At 43.3% G+C, this 27,353-nt stretch overlaps 1 protein-coding gene and 1 long non-coding RNA gene across 2 annotated transcripts in view; both read right to left on the reverse strand.

Annotated features, from left to right (window-relative positions):
• SLC9A1 (solute carrier family 9 member A1) overlaps nt 1-27,353 on the reverse strand; it is a 108,859-nt gene that overhangs the window by 70,541 nt on the left and 10,965 nt on the right. The gene's annotated exons all lie outside the window — the stretch shown is intronic.
• On the reverse strand, nt 8,002-27,224 carry LOC133370277 (uncharacterized). The gene is made up of 4 exons (XR_009759112.1): nt 26,561-27,224; nt 26,389-26,433; nt 15,917-16,008; nt 8,002-9,497 (listed from the first exon to the last, which is right to left on the reverse strand). It is a non-coding gene; the product is annotated as an uncharacterized LOC133370277 (long non-coding RNA).

Below are 27,353 nucleotides of genomic sequence, written 5' to 3' on the forward strand. Positions count from 1 at the left end.
GCTGGCAGGTGGCAGCACACAGAAGCGCTCTGCAGAAGGAGCCCTCTCAGCATTAGGATTGTATGATCCTACTTGTTTGTTAAGATCACCTACAGACGGAGCCAGTCCTACCATTAGGCCGAGAAAACTGGCTATCCTAGACAACAGGTGTTGGGAGGAGCAGGGATCTATGATGAGCAGGGATCAATGATGAGCTATTAGGAGCACAGAACTGTATGTGTCACACAGCCTGCCCTATGCCCCCTAAGCTAGTTCTCAGGTACAGTGGGGGTCGCTGTCCTGTTGTCAGTTTTAAAGTGAGATGCAACTGCCAGTTCAATCATCTTGTGTACATGGAAAAGTGGAAGGGTGGGTGGACACCATCTTGTCTTTTGCCTTGGGGAGCAAAATGTCTTGGGCTGGCCCTGACTACAGAGGCCCTCGTGGAGTGCCCACAAATACAGTCATTTTGTTTGGCAGGCACAAGAAGAGCCTTCTTGGTGGTGGCCTCACTGTTGCAGGACTCACTCCCTACGGAGCCATGAAAGACCCTTTCAGAACAGGTCTTCAAATGTGCCCTGAAGACAAATTTGTTCCAGTCTGCCTTTCTGTAACAATTCCTGAGGTCTGGATGCTTCCTTACTACTCTGTCTTCTGAGGTTGACTGCTTTTTACCGTTCAGATTGTATCTCCTGCCTTGTGAGAGCTGTGTCCTAAAACTGGGGGGGGGGGGGACGCTGGCCCATGTGCCCAACCTGGCCTACAAGGTATTTTTCCCAAAACCACGCCCACCTATCCCACACCCAGCACACAATATGACATCAGATGTGGGGCAGGTAGAGACACAGCTGTCAATGCACAACCGGGAGCCTTAAAGTAGCAAGAGAAAGCAGGTTTTGACTCTGCCACCCATTAGCTGATGGACAAAGCCTCCTGGTTCAGCTGCGCTAACAAGCACAAAGCAGACTGTAGTTTTACCACTCATCAGCTGATGGGCAGTAAAACCAAAGCCTCAGGCACTTAAAGGGCTCTTTGCAAGCTGTGTGGTGTTTTGAAGTCCTGACTTTGGGAGTTTAGAGTGCAATGGGTGGTGACTGATAAGTGGGTGGCCCAACCACCTTCAAATTTGACCCATGAGGTTATATCTCATAAGGACCTGGATTGCAGAGCTGAAAAGGTTCCCCACACCTCTCTTAAAAAGGTGGCAGTATATAAATACTTCAAGCAATTATTATTATTATTATTATTATCATTATCATCATCATCATAGAATCATAGAATAGTAGAGTTGAAGGGGCCTATAAGGCCATCAAGTCCAACCCCCAGCTCAATGCAGGAATAGCATATAGGAATTATTATTTAATAAGTACCGCTGCAAGACCATTATACTGAATCAAAAAAATTCTTTTTTTAAAAAAAAGGAAAAAAGACAAGTTTCTAGCATTCATTGCTGCAGAAAATACATTTGAAACTCTGTGGCTAATGCATGCCAAGGGCTCCCATGTGGCTTTTGTGTCATGCACAGCAACTTGTTCCTCCCTTATGATTCCTACTAGTCATGTTTCCTTGCTTACAAAATAGTCCTGCAAACACTCTAGCCATTGCTACTTTAGAATCCAAGAAAATAAATGAATATTGGATGCAGAATAAAGCAAAACTAATGCAAAGCAAGCAGATTCACACAAATAAATTAAACTGCATCACTTATTTTGGGCGAAAATATGAGCTCTCTCAAAATACAATTCGGACTTTCAGATCAAGGGGCTGCATGCATGTCTTTTCCAAAACAAAATCACTAGGGGAGAACAACATGGCAATACCCAAACTGTCAGAAAGGGTGGGGTGAAGGTGGGGGAACCGAACAGAATAGAAAGTTTGTAATTATGCTACATGCAGCACCATCCTGTGCATGTTTCCCTAGAAATAAGTCCCAAGGAATTCAGTCACATTTTATACCCGGGTACGCATGTTTTCAGCTGCAACCAAAAAGATCCTAGGCTAGAACTACGTGGTCTAAAGCTGGCAAGTAATGGTCTATGGTCTATGGCTGGCAAGAGATGGGCACCAAAAGCAACAGCCCAGAACTGCCATCTCCTTCTCTCCCCCCCATCTTGTTTAGCAATGCAAGAGCCATGGCATCATCATGTCATGAGTTTCCCCACCCCCACATTTCTCCATTCATGTCCACACGCAGGGAAAGCTGCAAAATGATGACACGTCATCGTATGTTTTGCATTACTAAAACAATGTTATCGGAGCCAAAAGAGATTAAACAGTACACCACAGCTGGGGCCCTCCAGATGTCACTGAACTACAACTCCCAGCATCCTCCCTGCTTGATAACCATGATGGCTGGAGCTGAAGTTGGAATCCATCAACATCTGGTTTCCCCAGCCCTGAACTATGCTTTAAACCTGCCTTTCCCAACCTTTGGATCCCCAGATGTTGCTGGACTACAGTTCCCATCATTCCTGAACATTGGCCATGCTGGCTGGGGCTGATGGGACCCAAAGGTTGGGAAAGGCTGCTTTAGCTATTTGAAGACAGCTATCATGTTTCCTTATAATCACCTCTTCTCTAGCCTACACACACTCAGCTCTTTCAAGCATTCCTCACGGTACCTGGGTTTCCTGACCCTTCATTGCCCTGGTCACCCTTCCCTTCCAGTTAGTTAACATCCTTCTTAAAATGTGGCACCCAGATCTGGACCAAGGGGGTTGTCTCCAACGCTAGCTCTACTCAGAGTAGACCCACTGTAATTAAAAAACCAAATTAGTTATTTTCATTCATTCATTTCAATGGGTCTATTCTGAGCAGGATTAGTGTTGGCTACAGTCCAGTCAGTTCAGTACAGCCTGACTAGTGCAGAATAAAGTGGAACCATTAGTTCTTGTGATCTGGACACAATGCTTTTGTTCATGCAGCCTAAGACCACATTCATTTTTCAGACTGCTGGCTAGTGTCCAGCATACCTTAATTTGTGCTTCTAATGACCGAACGTTACCAACAAATACAGTCAACTGCTTTAATGGAAAAAACTGACTAGAACAGCCTTTCCCAACTAGTGGGCCACCAGATGTTGTTGAACCACAACTCCCATCAGCCTCAGCCAGCATTGCCAATGGTCAGGAAAGATGGGAATTGTGGTCCAACAACATCTGGTGGCCCACTAGTTGGGAAAGGCTGGACTAGAAAGTGAGAGATAGAAATAACTTTTAAAAAACCACAAGTTCCAGGAGATGTGGTTGAATTTCATCACATGTATGGTGCAAAAAGGGCATCACTGGCAACCATTGTCCACACGTGGACCTCTTTGTACAGACTCCATAAGATCCCCTTGGAACCAGGAGAAGATAAATATTCAATAATTGCAGCTGCTATGAAATGTGATGTACTTTGAAGATGTAACATGACCAGCAGTAGCTGGTGCCCATTAGAACTGGTGGGGTGGAAGGCAGGGAGCCCAAAAGTAGGCGGAGCCAGAGCCAATGACAGGCAGACCCAACTAATTCTGTCTTTGTCCCCATCCTCCTCCTCCCTGCTGAGTTCTACAAAAGGCAACACTGACACTAAGGAAGAGGAAGCTGATAGGCAATGCTAACCCCTGGACTAGTTGTAAATAAGAAAGCAGGTGGGTGCAGGTTGGATGATGGCAGACTTGAGGTTGCTAGGGCAGTGCCCCATTTGCCCCAATGGCCCAGCCTCCACTGAACATGACTGATGCTCTTAATTTTCTTACTTCTTATGGGAAGGTCTAAATCAGAGCTTGAAAAAGTTACTTTTTTTGAACTACAACTCCCATCAGCCCCAGCTAGCATGGCCACTGGATTGGGCTGATGGGAGTTGTAGTTCAAAAAAGTAACTTTTCCAAGCTCTGGTAAATTGTGTTGATACTTGTATGTTAAACATGAAATAAAAATATATTTTAAAACAGAGAGAGAAACTTGTGCTTCCTTAAATCCTTATATGCTTAAAATGAGTTTGTTCAATAAAAGTAAATAAATTAGAACAGTAATAGAATATTATAAACTGTAATCCTCATGTCTCAATATCAGCAAAGATCTTTTATCAGAAGACAGCCTTAAAACCGTCGTCTTTTATTGAGGGCCCAAAAGGTGGAATAGAAATAAACCATAATAATAATAATAATAATAATAATAATAATAATAATAATAATAATAATAATAATAATAATAATAATAATAAACTTAAAACTGTAACCAATTAGAATAGGATGGGCAACCTGGTGACCTCCAGATGTTGCACTACAACTCTCATCATCCTTGGGCATCAACAATGCTGCCTGAGACTGATGGGAGATGGTCCAACAATATCCAGAGGGCCACAGGTTCCTCATCCCTGCATTAGAATCTGAAATGGTGCTTCAAGAGGCAGCTGGACAGCCACCTATCAGGTATGCTTTAACTCGGATTCCTGCATTGAGCAGAGGGTTGGACTCAATGGCCTTATAGGCCCCTTCCAAACTCTACTATTCTATGATTCTCCAATCCCCCCACCCAAAAAAGCATACAAAACATAATTGTTTGCAAACCATCCTCAACAGGAGCTTTCACTAGTGAGCCTGTTCTCCCAAATTCAGATATGCAAGTAAAGATATGACACTTAAAATCTTTGTATATTTTAGAGCAACTCAAGCAAGGTTATGAGAACATTTTCCCTCCACCAAATGATCTCTTTTCTCTTCTGAGAACCAAAACAAAGGAAAGGAGAGAGCAATACACAAGCCACTCTGCAGCCGACTGATAAAAGGCAGATTGAGAGGAGAGATAAACATAGTCCATGCACATGCACGCATGCACATGAAAGATGAACATGTGCTCTCCGTCATTTGACGCAATGAGAGAAATATGTATTCAAGGAACACAATCAGCGTTTATGCCTCCTCACCAGTGTGACAGCCACTCATGCTGGAAACAGAAGAACCAGGCCTTTCTAGACTAGGCACAAGCAACTGCAGGGTGGCCAAAAGACTCCCAAGAGCCCAGGTTAAGATGCCTGCTTTCCAACAATAGTTTCTTATTGCTAGCATAATGGAGAGCAGGAATACAACAAGATGCCTAATAATGGAGTCAGCCCATTGGTCCACCCAGCCCAGTGTCTCATCCTGTGGCACAATGATGCACTTTTGTGATGCCAGCCCTCTGAGTTGTAGCCTACTCAGAATAGAGCCACTGAAATTAGGGTCTGCCAAGGAAGAAATAAATAATTGGTCTGTCCTGTATGGTAATCAATCAAGCAACATCTTGGACATACAAGTGTCTTCAAGGGCCTGGCAAATCCTAATCCAGATGCACGTCAGGGACCCTATCAACCTAGATATTACTCAGAGTAGACCCACCAAATTTAATGCCCTAAGTTAGTCATGCCCATTCATTTCAATAGGTCTACAGTAGGGCCCCGCTTTACGGCGTTCTGCTTTAAGGCGTTCCGCTGATGCGGCGGCTTTCATTTTTAATTTAAAAGCTTTTTTCCCCTCTTTTGCGCCGTTTTGCGACATTTTGCGCCGTTTTCGCGTCATTTTCGCACGATGCGGCCCATTAAAGTCAATGGGGTTCCGCTTTATGGCGTTTTCCGCTTTACAGCAGGGGTCCAGAACGGAACCCACCGTATAAGCGGGGCCCTACTGTACTCAAAATAGGACTGGCACTGGAAACAACTCTCTGTGGTTACCCTACACTAGGGATGGGGAAGAATAGCCACTCACTCGCACTTAATACCACATTCTGACTGAATTCGACAGTCCGCTGTCTTTTCGGACTGGCACTAATTTCTTGCGGTGGGCTGCAGCTGTAATCGGCACAGGTTTTTTTAAAAAAAGAAATCCCTATTTTATGTAATTATCTTCATAATTTCCTCCAAACTGATGCATTTGTAACAGTGTGTAGGTGTGATAAAAAAATGTACTGCCTTCAAGTCGATTCTGACGGTGACCCTATGAATAGGGCTTTCATGAGGCTGAGAGGCAGTGACAGGCCCAAGGTCACCCAGGGAGTTTCATGGCTGTGTGGGGATTCGAACTGTGGTCTCCCAGGTCGTAGTCCAGCACCTTAACCACTATGCCACACTGGCTGTCGTAGGTGTGTTAAATAGGAAGAAATAATAATAATATAATAATAATAAACTTTATTTATACCCCGCCCTTCTCCGATAGGATTCAGAGCGGCTTACAGTTAAAAACATCATTAAAACGTACAAAATATATTATTAAAAAGAATTAAACTATGAGAAAAATTAAAACTATAAATATAGGTTAAAAGCAACAAACAATTTAAAATAATAAAATCATATAATATGATCACCAAGCCTAAAAGAACATGTGGAACACCATGATCATTTACATAGGAATGTATGTTAAAAATTACGGATTTTTTTTTTCCACAACCAAAAAAACCCAAACAGTGGATTGAATCGGCAAGTGCCAAAATATGCAGGAACAAAAAAGGGGCAGATCAGGATTGAACAACAGACTACCGGAATACAAGTGGATCGGAACTAGGCAGTGAACCCCATCCCCACCCCACACACACTCCAACAGAATGAACATGGGGACTTGCTTTATGCAAAGCCAGACCATTAGCGCATCTAACTCATTCTCTTCACCAGATAGCCAATGTGCCGCCCTCCAGCTGTTATTGGACTTCAGCTCCCATCGTCGCCAGGCAGCATGCCCAATGGTCAGGGATTATGAGAGCTGTAGTCCAACAACAGCTAGAGGACACCACAGAGGCCTACACTTCATCCAGGAGCCTCTCCTCGCCCTACCTGGAGATGGCGGGGACTGAACTCGGGACGTTCCGCATGCATAGAATTCTATACTGAACTACAGCCTCTGCATCTATTTTCAACTTCTACCCTCATACAAAATTGTCAGTTCAACAGCATTCTCAGCAATACATCTCAGTTTGGCAAGTTTAGCAAGTTGGTGGTCCTAAGAGAAGCCGATACCATGAACAACAAGCAGAGCAGATACATGAAGAAGAGAAAGAGATGCTGAAGGGGAAAAAACAAGAAACCTGCCTGATAGCAGGTCAGACGACACTTGACACCTGATCCTTGCCTAGAGACACCTGGGACCTCCTCTGCACAAAGCATGGTGTTCTATGTTTGAGCCAGGACTCCTCCCCTTTTACCAGCAGAACTATTTGTCCCAGAAAGAAGGGGTGTGCTGGAACACTGGTACAAGGGAGGGCAAACTCACTTTATATCCGTGCCAGCTTTTTTCCCCCTCCCCTCCCCGATATACCCATATCATGCACCTGGATTTAGGCTCTGTTTCCAGGGGGCACAGTTATTGAGAAGCAAATGTCCACTTAAATCACACTTGTCTTTCCCAACAATGTTTTCTTTCTTTCTTTAAACACATTTATAAACCGCTTTAATTTTAATCTCTCTGGTGATGTAAAAACATAATAGCAGACAATAACATTTAAACAAAACCACAACTTGAGAGTAGTAAACAGTACTGTAAAATCATATAAAAGCAAACTTAAAAAAAAAGGGAATTAGGAACATTCATATGGACAAAAAAACAGGGTCCACTGGCATGGGTCAGGGTTGCCAGGGCAAAAAGATAAGTCTTTACGAGATGTGTTCCTGGCAGTCTGGACAGATATTGTGCCAGAAACAGTCTCACCAGCAGGACAACACGCAGCCCTGCTCATCAATAGATTACAGTTCAGCTGGGCTTTCCTCCCCTCTTTAAAGCATCTAGACCATGACTGCCCAAATCCTGTCCCATCAAGCTTCAAGCCAAAGCTTACTCTACCAGCAGATCTGTTTGTGGCTTAGGTATCCCAGCCTACTGGCCGACTTGGCAAGGTGGGACAAAGTCATGCCTGGGCTTCTCCTTGTGGGTGTGGGTTGTCAGAGGGTACGATATAAACTATTGGGGCATAAGCAAGAGAAATTATCCCCCGTTCCACCTTTTCCTTAGAAAGGATTTCTGAAAGGAAAAACTAATATACCTACAGTTTAATGCATCTTGTCTTCGCATGCTCCAGTACATCTCTTTCTTATAAACCTTTTCGAGCCAGTGGGCACATTTGAAATTTTGAGAAAGTGCTTGAGGGCACCAGTCACAAAATAGCTGTTACATGAGTGTAACAGAACACAAAATGAACAGTTGGACACGTCCTACTTTCCTGTGAAGTATACAGGGATGCTCGATCTAGACTTATTTTTCCAATCACCAAAGCCTTTCCCGGTAGATCTATTGAGTGGCTCGTGCAATATCTTCTGTCTGACAAGGATAAAGATTGAATTAGTTGCAAAGTTTCTCTATGTAGCTCAGACTTTACAGAAAAGGCCAATCTGTACTACCCTGGCCTCTTGCTAAATTATTATCATTAATACTGTATTTGGTTTTAATCTTGTTTGTTTAACTGACTGCTTAATCACTTGTATTGTGGGTCTATGACTGCATAATAAAATTTGAAAAAGAACACAAAATGGCTGCCACATCTAAAAGAGCAGAAAAGGGGCAGGACCACAAAAATGTGTGGGCATACTCTCCATTAATGAGAAAAAAGGCACCGCTGTGCTCGTGCACACAGAGAAGCTCTTTTTTTATTTCACAAAATTTATATACCACTCGATTGTAAAAAAAACCCCTCCAAGCAGTTTATAAAAAACATTAAACTGATCCATAAAGCAGTTAAAAACAAGCAGTTTAAAACATTTTAAGAACAATTAAACAGCAACAGACTAAAACGATTAGAACACATCAGCATCCATGTGACTGGATAGGCTTGCCTAAACAAAAACGTTTTAAGCAAGTGCTGGAAGCTTTGCACCTTTCCTCAGTTCAGAATGGACGGGAGGGTGTCCAATCCTGGCATCCAATGATATGTGGGCATGTTCAATGTAGGAGAGGCTGAGTCAGTGCAAACAGCAGATGAGGAGGAAGAGCAAACACCCTCTTGTGCATTGTGGATTTTTGAAGGAATATACACAGAGACCTTTTGTGGGTATCACAGGAGGTACTTGGTGGGCACACAGGTGCCTGCAGATACCACACTGGCATCCCCTACATAACACAGTAAGGAGAGCCCTGCTGCACCAGACCAAAGGTCCATCTAGTAAAGCATCCTGATCCTCACAATATCCCAGCAGATGCCTGTGGAAGGCCACAAGCAGAACACAAGGACAATGGCTCTATCCCACAATCCCCCCCCCCAACTGGTATTCGGAGGTATGTTGCTTCCAGTACAGGAGGCACTATAGCCATCAATAGCCTTAGCCCTCATGAATTTGTCTAATCACTTTTCAAAGCCACCCAAGCTGGGACCACATCTTGTGGGAGCAAATTCCCATAGTCCAACTATGAGCTGTATGAACTCCCTTTGGTCTGTCCTCAACCTTCCAACATTCAGGCTCACTGGATGCCCACGAGGTCTAGCGTTTTGAGAGAGGGAGAAACTCTGGAGAGACACCGTCAGTTGGAGCAGGCAGTCCTGGCCAGAGAGGGCACAGTTGCAGGGCACTTGGCTTGCCCTTCCCTGCTCGAAAGAACACATATAAAAATTGGTAACAAATAGCACCTGTGTTTGCTTTTTTCCTCCCTCCCATTCACATTTCCTTTTGTATCATGTCTTTCAGTCTGTCAGCTGATTAGTTGGTTAAAAGAATGTGAAGAAATAATCTAGCCTGGAACAAAGACACTTGCTATGCCTCTATACTCTCCAAGGATTTTGCAGACTTGCTACCAAAGACCATTTTCATTAGGGATACTGGTAAATCTGGTTCTTGTGCATGCAAAGCATGTGCGTCTGTGCACACATGTATATATACACACATTTCACAGCTGATGTGGCACATATGCACTATGTACATTAGAAATCTGCACCAAAGTAGAAATTGTAGCACCAGATTCTCTCTTCACATCTCTCAACCTGTCACTGTCTGCCATGTACCACAAGCTATAACAACATGGAACAGCTCTTTGCATTGGGGAAAATGGAAGCTTTATAAACCATTAAATATGAATGACAATTAAACAGGGGGGGAAACCTTGCATCTTCAAATATGGGGCCATAACTAATCTGCAAAGTAAGGAGACATCACAGCTTTCTGCAGATTAGTCTGGTTTTTCCCGAGTTAGCAAAGCTACTCTGTGGCTATGGCTATGTTCTACCTCCACGGTCAGAGGCAGTGGCTTGTATCCAATGTACTGTTAAGAAATTGGTCTCACTAGCACAAAAGTTTAGGCTTGCACAATGGAACTTCTCCCCTCCTCTCCCCACATGACCCCTAAATCTATTCTGGGGTTTTCCCCAACCCTCCAGAGCAGATTTGGAGAGGGTGTAGGGAAGGAACGGGGTAGTTTCATTGTGCAAGCATAAATTGTTGCACTAACAGAACAAGAACACTGGACACCACCCAGTGTGCCCCTGAATGCCAGTTGCTGGGAATCACAAGTGGGCCATCCTAGCCTTGGACAAGCTGTGTTCACCACCACTCTATCAGAGAGGGTCCTCCTTCTCACGTCTTCCAACACAGTTTAGTAATTCCATGGTCAGTTTCGCCTATCCTAAGCATGATTGCAGGGGAATAAATCCCACTGAACTAAATAAGCATGCAAATGATCAGACCTGCCTTTCCCCTCCCTCTCCCCTCCCTCTTCCTCCTCCCCTTCCCACTCCAATCTTCCCTCTAACCCCTCCCCCTTCTACTCCTCCCCTGTGGTCAGTTTCACCTATCCTAAGCCATAAATCGGAATCAACTTGAAGGCAGTACACAGACACACAAGCATGATTGCACTGGAGTAAATCCCGCTCTCAGTAAGCATGTAAGCAAACCGGACTGGCATCTCCAAAGACGGAGAATTACACTTTTTGTATGTTTGTTGCTGTTCTTCTTACTTTGCTTCTTTCCTGTGTTACTACTGTTTCTACAGAGAATCTGACCTAGGAAATTATATTGCTCTCATTATTCATCCTAGAAATCTGTGTCAAATTTATTTTCATTAATTTCAAAGCCTTTTATTGGTCAGTATCATATGATGGTGAAGACAGCCTTTTGTGTTTCAAACTGGAGGTTATATTCTATTTATATTTTGGGTGCATTAACAGTTGAATCTGAAACTGCAGTTTGATGTAAAATTAGACAGATGATAATATGTTGCTTCTTAAGCGATAAATCTAGCTGTTGGAAAAAACAAACTTGGTCTGCTTGAGATGCATGAGTTTAGTCTGCTGTGCTTAAACCACTCCACTTAAGGAAGGGTGGACACGGTCAATTAAAAACATAGAGCACACCTAGAAATTTGCTAGAATAGATTTCACCTCCCACTTGTGCACACTGAGACACTCCTCATGTCCACTGGAGACTGTTCTGCAGAAAAGTCAGTACCATTATACCACAATAGTTTTTGGAGGTTTTATTTAGTGTAAATTATGCAAAGTGTTTCTGTACTTTACATATTCACAAAAATGGAAGCAAAAGAAAATAATTTACTATAGGAAACTTCACTAAAATTGTGAAGTAAATAAAACATATTTAAAGTAATTATCTGAACTCTATCAACTGTCTTAATATTGTTGCTTCCTCCCTGCTAAAACAAGATCAACACAGTTCATCTTCTTTCTGTTATTTGGGCTGATTGCAGGTGTTGCCACCACTCACCATATGGTTGGAGGCACATATTACCAAATTCTTCCAAGCTACACAGGAAGTGTATTGTGAAAGCGGACTGTGAAAGACCAACTCAAATTGTGTTTGCATTTTCACAAATTTGGAGGGCAATACAATATCTCAGAGAGGAGGTCAAGTCTCCTGCTCCCTTGGTGCATTCAGTAGGTTGGCTGGACTGAAAGTCAATCCTGACTTATGGCGACTCTATGAATAGGGTTTTCATGGTAAGCAGTATTCAGAGGTGGTTTGCCATTGCCTTCCTCTGAGGCTGAGAGGCAGTGACTGGCCCAAGGTCACCCAGTGAGCTTCATGGCTGTGTGGGGATTCAAACCCTGGTCTCCCAGGTCATAGTCCAACACTCTAACCACTACAGCTGTCCAATTTCCCTGCTTTTTAAAGTTTGATAAAAATATTTGTTGGCTATAGGTATGTTCTTAAACTGCAAGGGCTTTTTCTGCCTATTAGTGAAACTGTAGTAGGGTAAGAAAGTAAGTTCAAGTTTCACAAACCTTTTGTCAGGCAGTTTCCACACAATTCAAATGCTCACTGCTAGGACTTGTGTGTACATCACAATACCAAGAAACACACAGGTAGGCTATGGTAACGGATGCAGAATTTCATTTTCCAAGAACCTGAACTCTCCCCCCCAAAGGTTTGTAGTCATTATGGTTTATGCAATGATATGGTTCAAAGCATATGGACAAAACACCTGCTGAAATCTCAGCAGCCAGACAGATAGCTGAATAATATTTCCGAGGATCAAAATTAGCTCCTTCTCAAGACTAGAAGACATGGAATATTTATGTAAAAGTTTTTTTGCAAATGTACACATGTAAAATTAACTTATTGCACAGAATTCATTTTTTTAAGCCACCAACTATAGGCAACCTTGTTCATTATATTCTATGACATACTTCAACAGCAAAAACATGGGGTTTGCTTGTTTCGTTTTTGCATGTGATTACTGGATATACAACTTATTGCTGCAAGGGCCTTCTGTCTACAAGAGAGGAAAGAAATCTCTTTCCCAGCTACAGTATTTACCATGTAGAGGTCTGGCACCTTGCTAAGTGTGCATCCTCTATGCATGATGCTGATGGGAATTGTCAGTTTTGATTTGGGCAAATTAAACCTTGGGGATCAAAAGAATAAAAAGTGTTTACAAGGCTGGCTCCTGCAAGTCATTCCTATTTACACTTTTTAAAAAAGCATTTTCTTCCCTCAGCGCATTCAAGGCATTCATGAAACAGTCAGGTGAGGAAAACATACACAAAAGTTTTTCCATGGCAGTGAAGCTTAACCACCTCATTGCCAAAGCTGGTTCCAGAAAGTGCAAGAATTATGGCAACTGCACAGACACATTAACTTAATATCTATAATTTGGGCCTTTGCAGAGTCTAAAGCTTTCTGAAAAAGTTTGTGCCCACACAAACTGCAGGGAGAAATCATTCAAATCATAATACTGCAATAGCCATATATGACCTGGCTATGCTTCAATCCTGTCTGGAGAACAAGTTATTAAGAACATATAGAACATAAGAACATAAGAAGAGCCTGCTGGATCAGGCCAGTGGCCCATCTAGTCCAGCATCCTGTTCTCACAGTGGCCAACCAGGTGCCTGGGGGAAGCCCGCAAGCAGGACCCGAGTGCAAGAACACTCTCCCCTCCTGAGGCTTCCGGCAACTGGTTTTCAGAAGCATGCTGCCTCTGACTAGGGTGGCAGAGCACAGCCATCACAGCTAGTAGCCATTGATAGCCCTGTCCTTATTTTTCATTTTATTATTACAGTCATATACCACCTTTTCTCTAAGGTGCTCTAGGTGGCATACATGATTTTTCCCCACCCCATTTTATCCTCACAACAACCCTGTGATGTAGGCTACACTAAGACAGGAATGGGAAGCTTATGCTGCCCCCCAGATTGACTACGATTCCCATTATCCCTGACCACTGCCATGCATGCAGGGGCTGATGGGAGTTGTCATTCAGCCTTTGTTTTCTGCAAGCCTCTCACAACTCTTTTCCTAGGCCCTCCACTTGATCTTATCCCCCTTTGCCCAGGCGGGTGATTTTCAAATGTGCTGCAGTGGGGAAACCACACCCCATAAACTTACTCATTTTTTCAGGACCCACTTGTAACAGAAGGGGAAGAGTGTGCAAGTGCAAGGAAATGGCATTTCCAAGCTCTGTGTCAATGTATCATGTATGTCTGTTTTAAAACAATGAGAATAGCTGTACCAGTTTACAACAGTAAAAATAAAGGAGTCCATGCAAAACCACCCCATATAGCCTTTTCCTTCACTATTCCATGCCAAAGTACGGAGATGAGGCACCTGCTTGGAAATATATATGGTATATTTATGTAGCAAGCTTTCCTGCATAATTATACCATATCTTATTCAAAACAATATGGAAATGATGCTGCCCTCATCGGCAGGCCTCAGATACATTCTAAGCCATGAAGACTCTGTGATGCTACAAGAATAATCTTCCTCCTTTTCCAGTATCTTTCAGATCTGTAGATACATCGGCAAATGTAGGCACTGAGTCAACAGAGGTTGCCCAGAAGATTTTCTAAACCTTCTCCCATAATCTTTCTAAAAAAATTATCAGGGTCCAAAGCAAACTGATCCATCTTCATCTCTCCAATTTAAATTTTGCTACAATACCTGGCTTTTTATAGAACAACATAATGTTCTCCGCTCTTTCCAATTCTTCATTCATTAGTGTCAAGGTCTTGACACAGCCCATAAATTTAAGGTTTCCCATTGGTACACTCAATTGGCTTTCTTCTCTTTTAATAAATGCCTCTAAAATATAATATGACATCCAACATTGCCATATACTGCAAATGGGGACACTCCTGTATCAAGTGGAGACATGACTGCATCTTATATAACTTGGTTACTGCCAATGAACACTTGATGTTTCTGACGCTTTCGAGGATGCTTGTGCAATAGCTTGTGATATCTTAGGAGAGAGGGGGTTTCATTTTAAAACAACTCCCAGCATTATCAATTGGGAACCACTAGCTTTAACCCATCCCACACATTTGGGTGGGGCTGGAATGAAATTGTTTGGTTTGGAACTTAGCCAAGTAAGGAGACAAGAACTTTGCTGTTGGCTGAAGAGAAATAGACTTGAGGGGCTGATGGGGAGGGGAAAGGCTCAAAGCAGATGGAGTTTGTATTTGGGAGGAGGGAATTATATTGCTTTTTGGACTACCATAATGGACTGATTTAAATGTAACAATCCCAGTTAGGAGAGCAGTAACTGGCTCCAGGCTGACTTATGCATTCCCTTCCCTTTCCAGAGCCAGCCACCATTTGGCTTTACATCTCCACAAATGATCATGGGAATCATGGTTGACTATAGCCAGGGTCTGCATTGCCTACATGGATGCCTGAGTGGGTGACTTCTGGCCCACAGGACAAACTTGGCCTGCCAGCCTTTCAATTTGGCGTGCAAGGCCATTTGGGGGAAACCACACTTACTTGTCCTACATCTGACATCATACATGATTCAGGTGTGGGGTGGGTAAGAGCAGAGCTTCTTAAAGTCAGCTCCTAATTATTCCTTTGCTAGAGAATGAGGCACTCCCACCCAACCATCAGCTGATGGGGAGTGGGTGCATGCCTTATTCAAGGAGGGGAAAGTTATTTGCATTTAATGGAAACCACTTTTCCCTCCCAGCATTGCTCTTTGAACCTCCAAAACCAGGGTTCAAAGAGCAGCACGGGGCTATTTGGAAGTCCTTTGTAAACAACCCTGTGCTGATTTTCAGAGGTTGAAGGATCAGTGCTGAGCTGCTTGCAAAGGGCTTTCAAACAGCCTTGCACTGGCCTTTGAATTTCCATCAATCAGGGCTTCAAAGCACAACACCTGATGTCAAATTTGGCCTGCCAGGAGTGGAGAGATTAAGATCTGGCCCATTGGCCAAAAAAGGTTCCCCAACCATGTTCTGATGCATCTATTCCATGGCAGGGTTGTGTGCAACTGTTGTAGAGCTTTTGTAAAAGCTCAGTAATAAACATTTGTCCCCCGCCCCACAAAGAACAACTTTTACAAATAACATTCTAATCCTTGTTCTAAGACTCTGATGTGAAACTAACCATGGTTAGCAATAATAGTGATAAAGTACTTTAATTGGCTCCAAAATGAGAAGGAGGAATTCTCACATGCGATGGGAGGGTGCCCATAAACCCATTATCCTGATTCCAAAGCACAGCTAGGAGATCAGAAGTGTTATATCTGCATCAAACCAGTCTAGGTCCCAAAGCTCACCTTGTGCATTTCCTTCAAGAACAATGTCAGAGAAACACTATTACATCCCCAGGCTTCAACACACCCATTGGGAGCTGTCCTCAAAGTTCCTACTGATCAGAAAGAGGGAAGTTCAGTTACAGGCAGAACAGAAACATATGCATAGCATCAGAGACCTGCAACCAAATTAAGCCCACAAACTATATATGATGGCCCATTAGAGACCAGATGCACTTCCAGGTTTTAACGCTTATTAAAAGCCAATATTAATCATGCACCTGCCATGCCACAGTATATGGCTGTTAGGAAACACTTGGCTTAGCGGTCACAAATTGTGCAAGCCTACTATAATGCAATGCCACAAATATATCAATATGATGTTTAGCAGTCCTGAAGATATGGTTTTGAGAACCCAAATGTGGCATGTTCTGGTCCAGCGACAGATATCACAGAGGAAGCAGCTGGACTGGAGGCAATATAGCTCCAAGTGAGCAAACTTGCTCCAACAAGGGTTGGGAATGTACTGAAGCCTTTTAAGCTTTTGTCTCCAGGCTCCTTTCACCAGGCTCCACCCTCTCATAGAGAACTCCAGAGCCTTAAAGGACCAACCCTCTAGCCTAAAGAGAAACAGCCTTCCTCCATTCCATAGCCTCCCTCCTTGGGCATTCCTGCACCGCCTGACAGGTGATGTGCAATGGAAAGTATCTGGTTCTTCAGTCAATGGGGAAAATGCCTGTGGGAGTCCAGAGTCCAGGCCTGTAAGCCCTGGTGGTCTGAAAGGTTCCACTGAGGATTCCTGCCCAACAGTCTCTGGTACAATGATCTCCCTGTCATCAGCAGTCAGCCCTGACCCTGACCCAGCTCCCCATCTTATGCCTCTGCAGCTATCACTCCATGTCCGGATCACTGCTAGATTTGGATTCATGAGACAATGTGCAGTACATATTGCTAACATCCTAGCATTCATCTCTTTGCTTGATTTTCTGAATCCATTTGGCTCCCAGAAATTTGATATTTTTGAACTGGTAACATCATCAACATAAATCTCCAGTATGGCAACACTCTCTCTCGCTCTCTGGCATTGCCTAACCACAAGAGGAACATTTGAGCAAGCAATTATCCTAATTATTAAAGCAAGCATGATATACCCAGGATCAGTTAATAGTAGTCATGAATCACAGCAAATTGGTAGATCCTTCTAAATCTCATAAAGGTGTAATTCAGGTGCAGTTAGGCTACTTAACTCTCATGTACAAAATATATTATTAAGTCAATCCAGAAGATAAAAAGTAATGATGGTCTCAAGAAGGGTTCCAGTCCTCCCACCCAATATTTTAAGGTTGAGTCTACATTTAGCACACTGAAATGTCATCAATTGGTTATATTTCACAATAAAAAATCACGTTTCCCCCCATATTAAAAAAACTTTACTACATATTACAATAAATGTCATTTTAATGTTCGCTTTAATATATATTGAGTGTTAAGAATCTTAGGATGGATTATATAAATATATAATGAAGCAGAAAGGCTGTGAGCCATCATTTTTCTCGTTTAAGCATTTCATGATATATTATTAGCTAACAAGGCAAGCTTTATTATAAGTATTCAGTGTTCCAGTCCTACATGTCTCCAGTATAATAAATTTATGAAACTCATTGCAACAAGATGGCCACTAGCTCAGGTGGCTTTAAAGGAGAATTAGATAAATTCATGGAGATGGACAGGGCTATCGATGACTACTATATTCAGTATACAGCTATATGGTTATATGCAGTGTGGTACCCTAAAGCATCTGTGTAGTGTAGAAACAACATAAAAGAGCTAATCCCTTTGTGCCAAGCTCATGAGCTTCCCAGGAGCATCTGGCTGGTCTGTTCTAGAAAGTGGATGCTGGACTAGATGGACTTTCTCATCTGGTACCACAGTTGGTTTGCAGCCACATTCACACCATACATTTATTCCACTATTGTTCCACTTTAAAGAGAAAAATCCTGAGAAGGGTAGTTTGTGAATGGTGCTGAGAGTTGTTAGGAAAGCCATTATTTCCCTGACAGAGCTACAATTCCCAGAGTTCCCTGGGAAGCGGGACTGTTAAACCACTTTGGCGATTGTAGCTCTGTGAGGAGAATAGGCTGTCTCCTAGCAACTCTCAGTACCCTTCACATACATGTCCCAGGATTCTTTGAGGAAACTGTGACTCTTTATAATGAATAATAAATATATGGTGTGAATGTGGTCTGTGTTATGTGCTTAGTTTTCTTGACAAGTTGGCTCCTACGGCACTTGCATCAAGCTAGGTGTACCAGCACCTTGCTTTTTAACCAAAAAAAAAAAGCACTGGGAATATCAGTAGCATAATGGGTGGAGTGACTGTTTAGGGCCTTGCTGTCATGGCTGGGCTATTCGCAGCAGTCTGAGGTGAGTCAAAGTTGGGAGGCAGAAACCATGGAACAAGGCAGTGATCAAGACTGAAGAACAAGTCAGGACTGGAGAACAAACCAGGGAGGGTCAGAACCGAGAATTAACCAGGTATCTAGAAAGGCCTTGTTGCTCCAGCAAGGGTCAGCTGGAACAGGAAGCCCTTTCGTACTCCTCCCTGCCCTGAGGATCCCATGGCCAGCCTGGGTGGGCGGAGATAGTCCAGGGGCTGAAGATACTTCAATGAGAAGACTGCCACCTAGAATTTAGTGGTTCACCACACAGAGGATGTGCATATTGATCCAGCAGCTCCTGAAACTTGGCCAGCCCAATCGGCTCCCTACCAGGAAGAAGGGTGGTGATTTGGTGGGAAAGAGCCCCACGTTCAGTCCTCCTGACATGGTCATGCACACAACACATCACATGCTGACAGCACAGAGCAGAATAGGAATCACCCCATGCCTTTCGGTTTCCTATGCTCAGAGGGGCTTCCAACTATTTTCATTGGAACCTTGTTGTTTTTTCCTTACACCCACCCCTTTTTGAGAATCTGTAAATGAGATGACAGACATTTGTTTTTGTATTGTTTTTTATTGTATACTTTGAAAAGACTGAGAACAACCGTTAAGCATCACTGGAAATGATGGGATCCTTCCATTATATGAGGTGACCCAATACTCTGATACAGAATCGCAGAACAGTAGTTAGAAGGGCCCTATAAAGCCATCAAAGGCCAACCCCCTGCTCAATGCAGGAATCCAAATTAAAGCATACCCGACAGGTGGCTGTCCAGCTGCCTCTTGAAGGCCTCCAGTGTTGGTGAGTCCACCACCTCCCTAGGTCATTGGTTCCATTGTTGCACCGCTCTAACAGTCAGCAAGGCTTTCCTGATGTTCAGCCGAAATCTGGTTTCCTGTAACCTGAGCCCATTATTCCGTGTCCTGCACTCTGGGACGATTCAGAAGAGATCCTGGCCCTCCTCTGTGTGGCAGCCTTTGAAGTACTTGAAGAGCGCTATCATATCTCCCCTCAGTCTTCTTTTCTCAAGGCTAAGCATGCCCAGTTCTTTTACTGTCTCTTCATAGGGCTTTGTTTCCAACTGATCATCCTTGTTGCCTTCCTCTGAATCTGTTCCAGTTTGTCTGCATCCTTCTTAAAGTGCGGTGTCCAGAACTGGACACAGTACTCCAAGATGAGGTCTAATCAGTGCCAAATAGAGGGGAAGGTAATACTTCACACCATTTGGAAACTGTATTTCTGTTAATGCAGCCTAAAATATTTTTAGCTTTTTTTGCAGCCACATCGCACTGTTGGTTCATATTCAGCTTGTGATCAACAATTCCAAAATTCTTCTCACATGTAGTATTGCTATACTTCGTACAAAACGGGAAAACTGAATAACCTGCAACTGTGCATATTGATTTAAAAAATTAACAACATTACACTGGAGTATATGACTGAACATATAAGAACTATGATTGGAAGGGAAATAGCCACAAATACTATTTGCTAAAAGCTTAAGAGTTAACATAGTGCTATAAAAAGCAGGTGTTCCATTCCAGCAGCTCTCCTGCTTTTAACTGTGCAAGAGGTTGCACAGTTCATCCAAGGATTTTCATTGTCCTTGGATTTTCTTTTACTTTTCTCAAACAGTCCTCATACACAGGTTTGCAAATTAGTCCACACACAAAAAAAGAGCTACTAGCCCACATGCATTTTCACTAACTTGCCTCCCAACAGATATGTAACTAGCCAATATTGATACATCAGTTGTCTTTAAGAGGGAGGGGGGAAGCAAAGAAATAGAGAGCAACAACTCTTCCAATTTATGGGCATTCCCCTTTCCCAGCCACCTGGAGAGAAATTCTGACTCGCCATAGGCGAGGGGCAATTTCACACAAAAAAATAGCAGTGATCACTGGTTAAGAGAACAAGGGTATGATAAGCTGACCAAGAGTAATTGGGACAGGTAAGAGATGCAGATTTACTCCCAGACAGTAGGTTACTCTGGGGTTTGACTGTGTGCTGCTTATGTCCCAAGAGAGCAAGCGGTACAACAGAAAGCCAGGATGTCATTACAGGAAGCAGCCCGACAAAGCCGATGACATTTCTGCAATGCAGCCATCCCACATTACAAAAATAGCACATTGTGTAAATGAACCCACACGAGGCTTATTGTGGATGAGATGCATCTACTAAGCTAACAATTATTGCACATGGCTTAGCCCATCACACAGTGAGTCTGGCAGCGGGTCAGGGAGTCTGCCCGACTGCATGGAACCTGCAAGCAGTTCGCTTTTTCAATCATACTTAACGTTAAAAGGCTTAAGGCCAAGATCATTTTAGAGCTGATCTTGCTCACCTAAATTATATAGCTACATTCTCTCCAGTCCCCAAAGCACTGGTTGGCATTAGGTAGCAATTAAGAGCCAGGTCAATGGAGCAGGTTGCTGTACACCAACCACACTAACCCAATCCGCCAGTCCTGATCTAGACAGTATGTAAAACCTAAGGGCTGCAAACGAGAGGGAGAGAACTCTGCAATTACTCAATTGTTACAGCAGCCCCAGCTAAGCCAAAGAACCGCATCAGCTGCTGATCTTACATCACACACAGCTTAGCAGAAAGGAGGGAGAGGTGTTGGATGTTGTATCTATTTAACCTCTGCTTTCTCGGTTTAATAGCCAACAATCCCCCACCTTAAATTTCCACATTCAGCTAGTTACATTTCTCTTCCATTTACATGTGTTACATTTTACATGTCATTACATTTACATCATTTGGTTTTATTTCAGTTTACATCACTTTCATTTGTAATACAGTTACTCCATTGCACTCTGAGCATCATTTTCATTATATTTCATTACTCTTCATGATTTCCATCATCCCACTTTCTCCAGTTACTGAAGTCTATATGTTTAATGGAATTTATTTTAAATCTAACAGGTGGAATACCTTTTGTTGTTCTCTCTGATCTGCGTGGTTGTATTTCTGCCTTAGTATCTGTGTCTGCGTCAGGCGATTCCTCTGTTTCTCTCTCAGAGCTAGAACTTGATTCACTACTGCTGCCTGTTTCTTCTTGTTTTATTGGTACTGTGTCTGCCTGTTCTTGTTCATTACTACCTTCAGTGTTTCCCAACTCCACATATGTTTTCTCTTCCCAATCCTGCTCTATTGCTTGCACGCTTCTGCTTAACACCACAGACCTTTGTTTTGGCATCCATATTCTGTAATACGTGTTTTCAAATCCCAGCATGTACCCTTTGTCTGCTCTCCTTTGCAGCTTCCCTGTCCTTTTATTTTTGGGAACATGTACCCAGCATTCTGCTCCAAACCTAATCAAATGGTTTAATCTGGGTTTTCTGTCATACAATTTCTGATAAGGAGACATTCCAGTGGCCTTATGGAATATTCTGTTTTGAATGCAAGCTGAATACAGAACACACTCTCCCCAGAAACCTTGTGTTAAAGAGGAGTCACATAGCATTGATCTTATTGAGTCCTGAAGCAACCTGTTCCAGCGTTCAGCTAACCCGTTCTGATGAGGACTATAAGGGGCTGTTAACTCCTGTTTTATCCCTCTTTTATCCAAGTATTCAGTAGAAGAGTGTCCTAAGAACTCTCCTCCTTGATCTGATCTTATTCTCTGTATTTTGACACCAAACTGCACTTCAATTTTTGTAACAAATCTTTTCAGTTTCTCTGCAGCTTCACTTTTAGCTTTTAGTAAATAAACAGTGCAGAATTTTGAAAAATCATCAACTATTGTCAGGAAATATCTTGCACCCCCCTGAGTAGGTTGAAATGGCCCCACTAAGTCCACGTGTATTAATTGATAAGGTGCATTTGTACTGGGCATGGCTTCTTTGTTCTTTGCAGCCACAACTGCCCTAGTTTGTTTACACACGTGGCAGTCTACATATTTTTCACAGTTTTTCAATGTCACATCATTACTGTTCTCTGTTGTTTTCACCACATTTTCATATCCTATATGGCCTAGTTTTCTGTGCCATAAATGAACACAATTATTATGGGGTTTCTTATTAGCACACATGAGTACATGATTTGTTAGTTTCACATGTAAGAAGAACAATGAGTTCCTTACTATTCCTTTCATGAATATTTTTTCTCCTCCCATTACATGCACTGAACCCCTTTTGAACATTACTGTGAACCCCATTTCATTGAGTTTCGAAACAGCCATGATGTTACATTCGATATCAGGAACAAACAGCACATCTGTCATAATGGTATTGAAACCTGCTAATTTCACTGTACCCCTACTTTTGATAAGTTTCTTAGTCCCATCAGCCATTATTACATGATCCTCTACGTCACAAAATGTATGAAACATGGATTTATCTTTGATTATACTATTTGTTGCCCCACTGTCAATTGCCCATAAATCTTTACAGTTATTTCCCTGCTCATTGTTAATACATTGCTTATTCTTACTAGCATAGATCACCTGTACACATGGTTTTCTTCCTCTTTCTCTTCTTCTTGCTTCACAATTCCTTTGAAGATGTTGCTTGGAACCACAAAAATAACATGCCTTTTGTCCATACAGTCTCTCTTGTGCTGCTTTGTTGTTCTGCTTTTCCACGTTGTGTTTAGACTCAGTCTTTTCCTGCTTTGTCATTTCTAGCCTTCTTTGAAATTCTTGTAAAAGTTTGCCTTCTATATAATCCATATTGAGATTGGCATCGTCCATTGCTTCCAAAGAGCTCACCAGACTATCATAACTTGAATCTAGTGAAGATAATGTGATATACACTTTTTGCGTTTGAGAATGTTCAATTTCACGTTCTGACAACTCAGTAAACAGTCTGTTTATTTCCAACAAATGCTCTGACATGGTTGTATCTCCAGATAAGCGCATCTGATACAATCTTCTGGCAAGATAGATTTTAGAACTGGCAGTCTTTTTCACATGAATATTTCTTAAAGTTTCCCAGGTTTCCTTTGCCGTTGTTGCACCACGCACGTGCAGTAATTGAGAATCATCAATAGCAAGAACAATTAACGCCTTTGCCCTCTCATCCAGCCTTCTCCAATCTGCTGGAATAGGCACCCCGGCGGGTGGGTCTTCTGTGATAGCTTTCCACAGGTCTTCTTTCACTAGAAAAGCCTGCATTCTCTGTTTCCAAGTGCCATAATTTTTCCCTGTCAGCCTTTCCAAGGGAATCCCGGCCGATAACGTAACAGACATACTTTCACTTTTCACAGTTCACCGCCTTTGTAATTAGAGCTTCTCACCTCTGTCCTTCAGTTAGTTTTTTTCTTTCCCACGGCTCTCTCACAGCTTTCAGCTCAGCTTTCGGTTTCTCCGTCTCTCTGCTGTTTTTCCCGCTGGTCTGCAGTTCTGGCTTTTCTCTGCTGCTTTTCTGCAATCCTCCGCTCCAGGTAATCCTCAGCACCAGGTAACCATCAGCACCAGGAAACCATCCTCTGCTACCACTTGTTGGATGTTGTATCTGGCGCAAGCAGATGCCCAGGATGCAGAACAATATAGTGACAGGCTAGATGCCAGTTGAAGCAATGAGCCGGACAAGCAATAAGTTTTAAGAGTCACTTTACTGACAATATATCACAAGCTCTCTCTGTACAAACTCCTCGACCCCCACACTCACAAGTGTCTGCTGGCCCTCTATATAGATAAGGCCAGCTGCCCGAGCCTAGGTTGCATAGCAACGTGTCCTTGAAGATGGCTCGAGCTCTGCCAACTTTCGCTTCTAAGTCACGTAGCTCACTTGTGGAAATTTAACCTCTGCTTTCTCGGTTTAATAGCCAACAAGAGGAGAGTCAGGAGTGAAAGTAAGTGTATCCAAAGGATGAATTAGTTCACATTTTATTTTGAAAAAGTTATATTCAGAGGTGTAGTAGTCCAGGGTCATGGGGGGGGGTCATACACCCTTTACTTTTTTGGAAGCAGGGTCCCATAAGGGTCCCTATGTACAAGTCAGTCAGCATGAAAGGAGGGCATGTTAGCCAAGTGAGAAGAGTCTTCTCACTTGGCTAACATGCTTCCATGTCCTTTTGTGCTGACTGGAGCCAATCAGAATGAAAGGAGATGAGTGAGTCACTGAGAAGACTCTTCTCAGTGGTTAACACACTACACAATAGGGAGGAGGCTGGGAACAAAAACCAGAATTAGTTGATTTCACCTATCATTGGCTCGAACTCTGCCTGTCATTGGTTTAGGCTCCACCCATCATTGGCCACCCTGCCTTCGACCCCAGCAGTTCCAATGGGCATCAGCCACCACTGTCAGTGTTAAGAACATAAGAACATAAGGAGAGCCTGCTGGATCAGGCCAGTGGCCCATCTAGTCCAGCATCCTGTTCTCACAGTGGCCAACCAGGTGCCTGGGGGAAGCCCGCAAGCAGGACCCGAGTGCAAGAACACTCTCCCCTCCTGAGGCTTCCGGCAACTGGTTTTCAGAAGCATGCTGCCTCTGACTAGGGTGGCAGAGCACAGTCATCACAGCTAGTAGCCATTGATAGCCCTGTCCTCCATGAATTTGTCTAATCTTCTTTTAAAGCCATCCAAGCTGGTGGCCATTACTGCATCTTGTGGGAGCAAATTCCATAGTTTAACTATGTGCTGAGTAAAGAAGTACTTCCTTTTGTCTGTCCTGAATCTTCCAACATTCAGCTTCTTTGAATGTCCACGAGTTCTAGTATTATGAGAGAGGGAGAAGAACTTTTCTCTATCCACTTTCTCAATGCCATGCATAATTTTATACACTTCTATCATGTCTCCTCTGACCCGCCTTTTCTCTAAACTAAAAAGCCCCAAATGCTGCAACCTTTCCTCGTAAGGGAGTCGCTCCATCCCCTTGATCATTCTGGTTGCCCTCTTCTGAACCTTTTCCAACTCTATAATATCCTTTTTGAGATGAGGCGACCAGAACTGTACACAGTATTCCAAATGCGGTCGCACCATAGATTTATACAACGGCATTATGATATCGGCTGTTTTATTTTCAATACCTTTCCTAATTATCGCTAGCATGGAATTTGCCTTTTTCACAGCTGCCGCACACTGGGTCGACATTTTCATCGTGCTGTCCACTACAACCCTGAGGTCTCTCTCCTGGTCGGTCACCGCCAGTTCAGACCCCATGAGCGTATATGTGAAATTAAGTTTTTTTGCTCCAATATGCATAATTTTACACTTGTTTATATTGAATTAAAAAAAGTGTTGGACGAAGCAACTCCAAACCTACAAGCTGAGAAATAGTTAACTATGCTACAGCCACATCCAAACTAGTATAAGAACATCTCTCACAGGTAGGGCACAAGAGCGCATGTGAAACGTCTACAACATCCAGGGAATGGCCCAATGAGCAAGGTCAAGGCCAGATGTTCACATCATACAGCCTTAAAAACAAAAATGAAATCACACACCTCTCAGACTGATTTAGCACACAAAGGACGATAGTCAGCAGAGGAATTTTTTTGAATGGCTAATATAGATATCTGACTTTTTGATATGCTTAGGCAGAGTATGCACATGTAAAGCAGCCCTACCACCCCCAAATGATGTACAGTCGTTGGACCATGTAACATTAAAAATACTGGAAGCAAGGTTTTGAAAGACACTGAATTCCCTAGATCTGAAACCTGAGATCTCTTTGGACAAGGAGCAGGACCTTCCCCACCTCCTCGGCATCTCCACACCACTCCATCGGATCCACACACTCCCCACCTGGATTGGAAGTCCCCATATAAGTTGCCCGGGCTCCTGGCCTACTCTCAGATGCCCCCATTATCAAACCCAGGAGCCAGAGAGATGCAGGCCGTGAGCCAGGGAGGAGCTGCAGGAGCGCTGATGAACTGCCTGGCTGGTTGCACATGAGTCTACTCAGGAGGCAGAAGAAGCACATGGAAACACATGCCTGGATCAGGGCCCAGCTGAGAGCTGGGATGGAGTGGAGTCTCTAGTCCAGTAGTGGGGAACCGCAAGCCCTGGGGCCAACTGTGGCCCTCCGTGCTTCCTTCCCTGGCCCTTGGAACTCTGACCACGCAACACCTCCTCTTCCCAGGCCGCACCCAGAGTGGTTTTACCTGGCTGGAATGTGTCCTTGAGCTCCGATCATGCCTCTTGCTTGCCTGGATGGTGGACAGAGAGGGGTGAGTGAGTGCATGTAGAAACTAGCCTGCTGTACTAAGTAAAATTTACATTTGTTGTTCTAGCCCCGGCCACCCCCAGCATAAAGCCCCCAGAAGGTTCCCCCACCCCTGCGCTGGTTCTGTATTAGCTCTCAGCCTCAGCTGCTTCACTGCTGGAGAAAAAGCTTCCTTAGAATTCCAAGGCAACATCTTCCTGAACCAGGGACATGAGCACTCTCTTGGTGTTCTGTGTTAACAAAAAAAAGAAAGACGAAAACATCTGAAAAAGAAAATTATATTCTATAAAACCAGAATGGAGAATTTCAGGCCTTGGAAGAAAACCCGGCCCTCAAGGCCTCTCTGTTTGGCCCTTGGGACCCTCTCTAGGCCATACCCTGCCTAGTCCACCCTCCCCAAACTGCATCCTTTTGCACCCTCCTTACGCTTCTTTGCCTCGCTGCAAGGTGTCCTTGAACTCTGATGATGTTTCTTTCTTCCCTGGATGGAAGACAAGAGAGGGATGTGCAAGTCTGCGTAGCAACTAGCCTACTGTACTGTACAATTGCTGTGCCCACTTATGCCTCTTGCTCCACCCATTGCTGGCATGTGGCCCTCAGAAGGGAATGCGGCTCTCAAGCTGAAAATGCTTCACTATCCCTACTTTAAAATCACGCTTCTTAAACTTGCTATCTCCAGAGTACTCTTTCCACACTGGATTGTCTGCTCAGGGTTTCCGTGCGCACTGCCGGAGTTTTCTAGGGGCTGGTATAGGGTTTACACAGGGAGCAAGCTAGGCACGATTCTCCACAAATGAAAGGGAACAAAATATTTTGACAAGCCACTCAGCCAGAAATATATATATATATATATATATATATATATATATATATATATATATATATATATATAATATATAATAT

The sequence above is a fragment of the Rhineura floridana genome, chromosome 15 (genome assembly GCF_030035675.1).
Source record: "Rhineura floridana isolate rRhiFlo1 chromosome 15, rRhiFlo1.hap2, whole genome shotgun sequence".
Taxonomy (NCBI): Eukaryota; Metazoa; Chordata; class Lepidosauria; order Squamata; family Rhineuridae; genus Rhineura; species Rhineura floridana.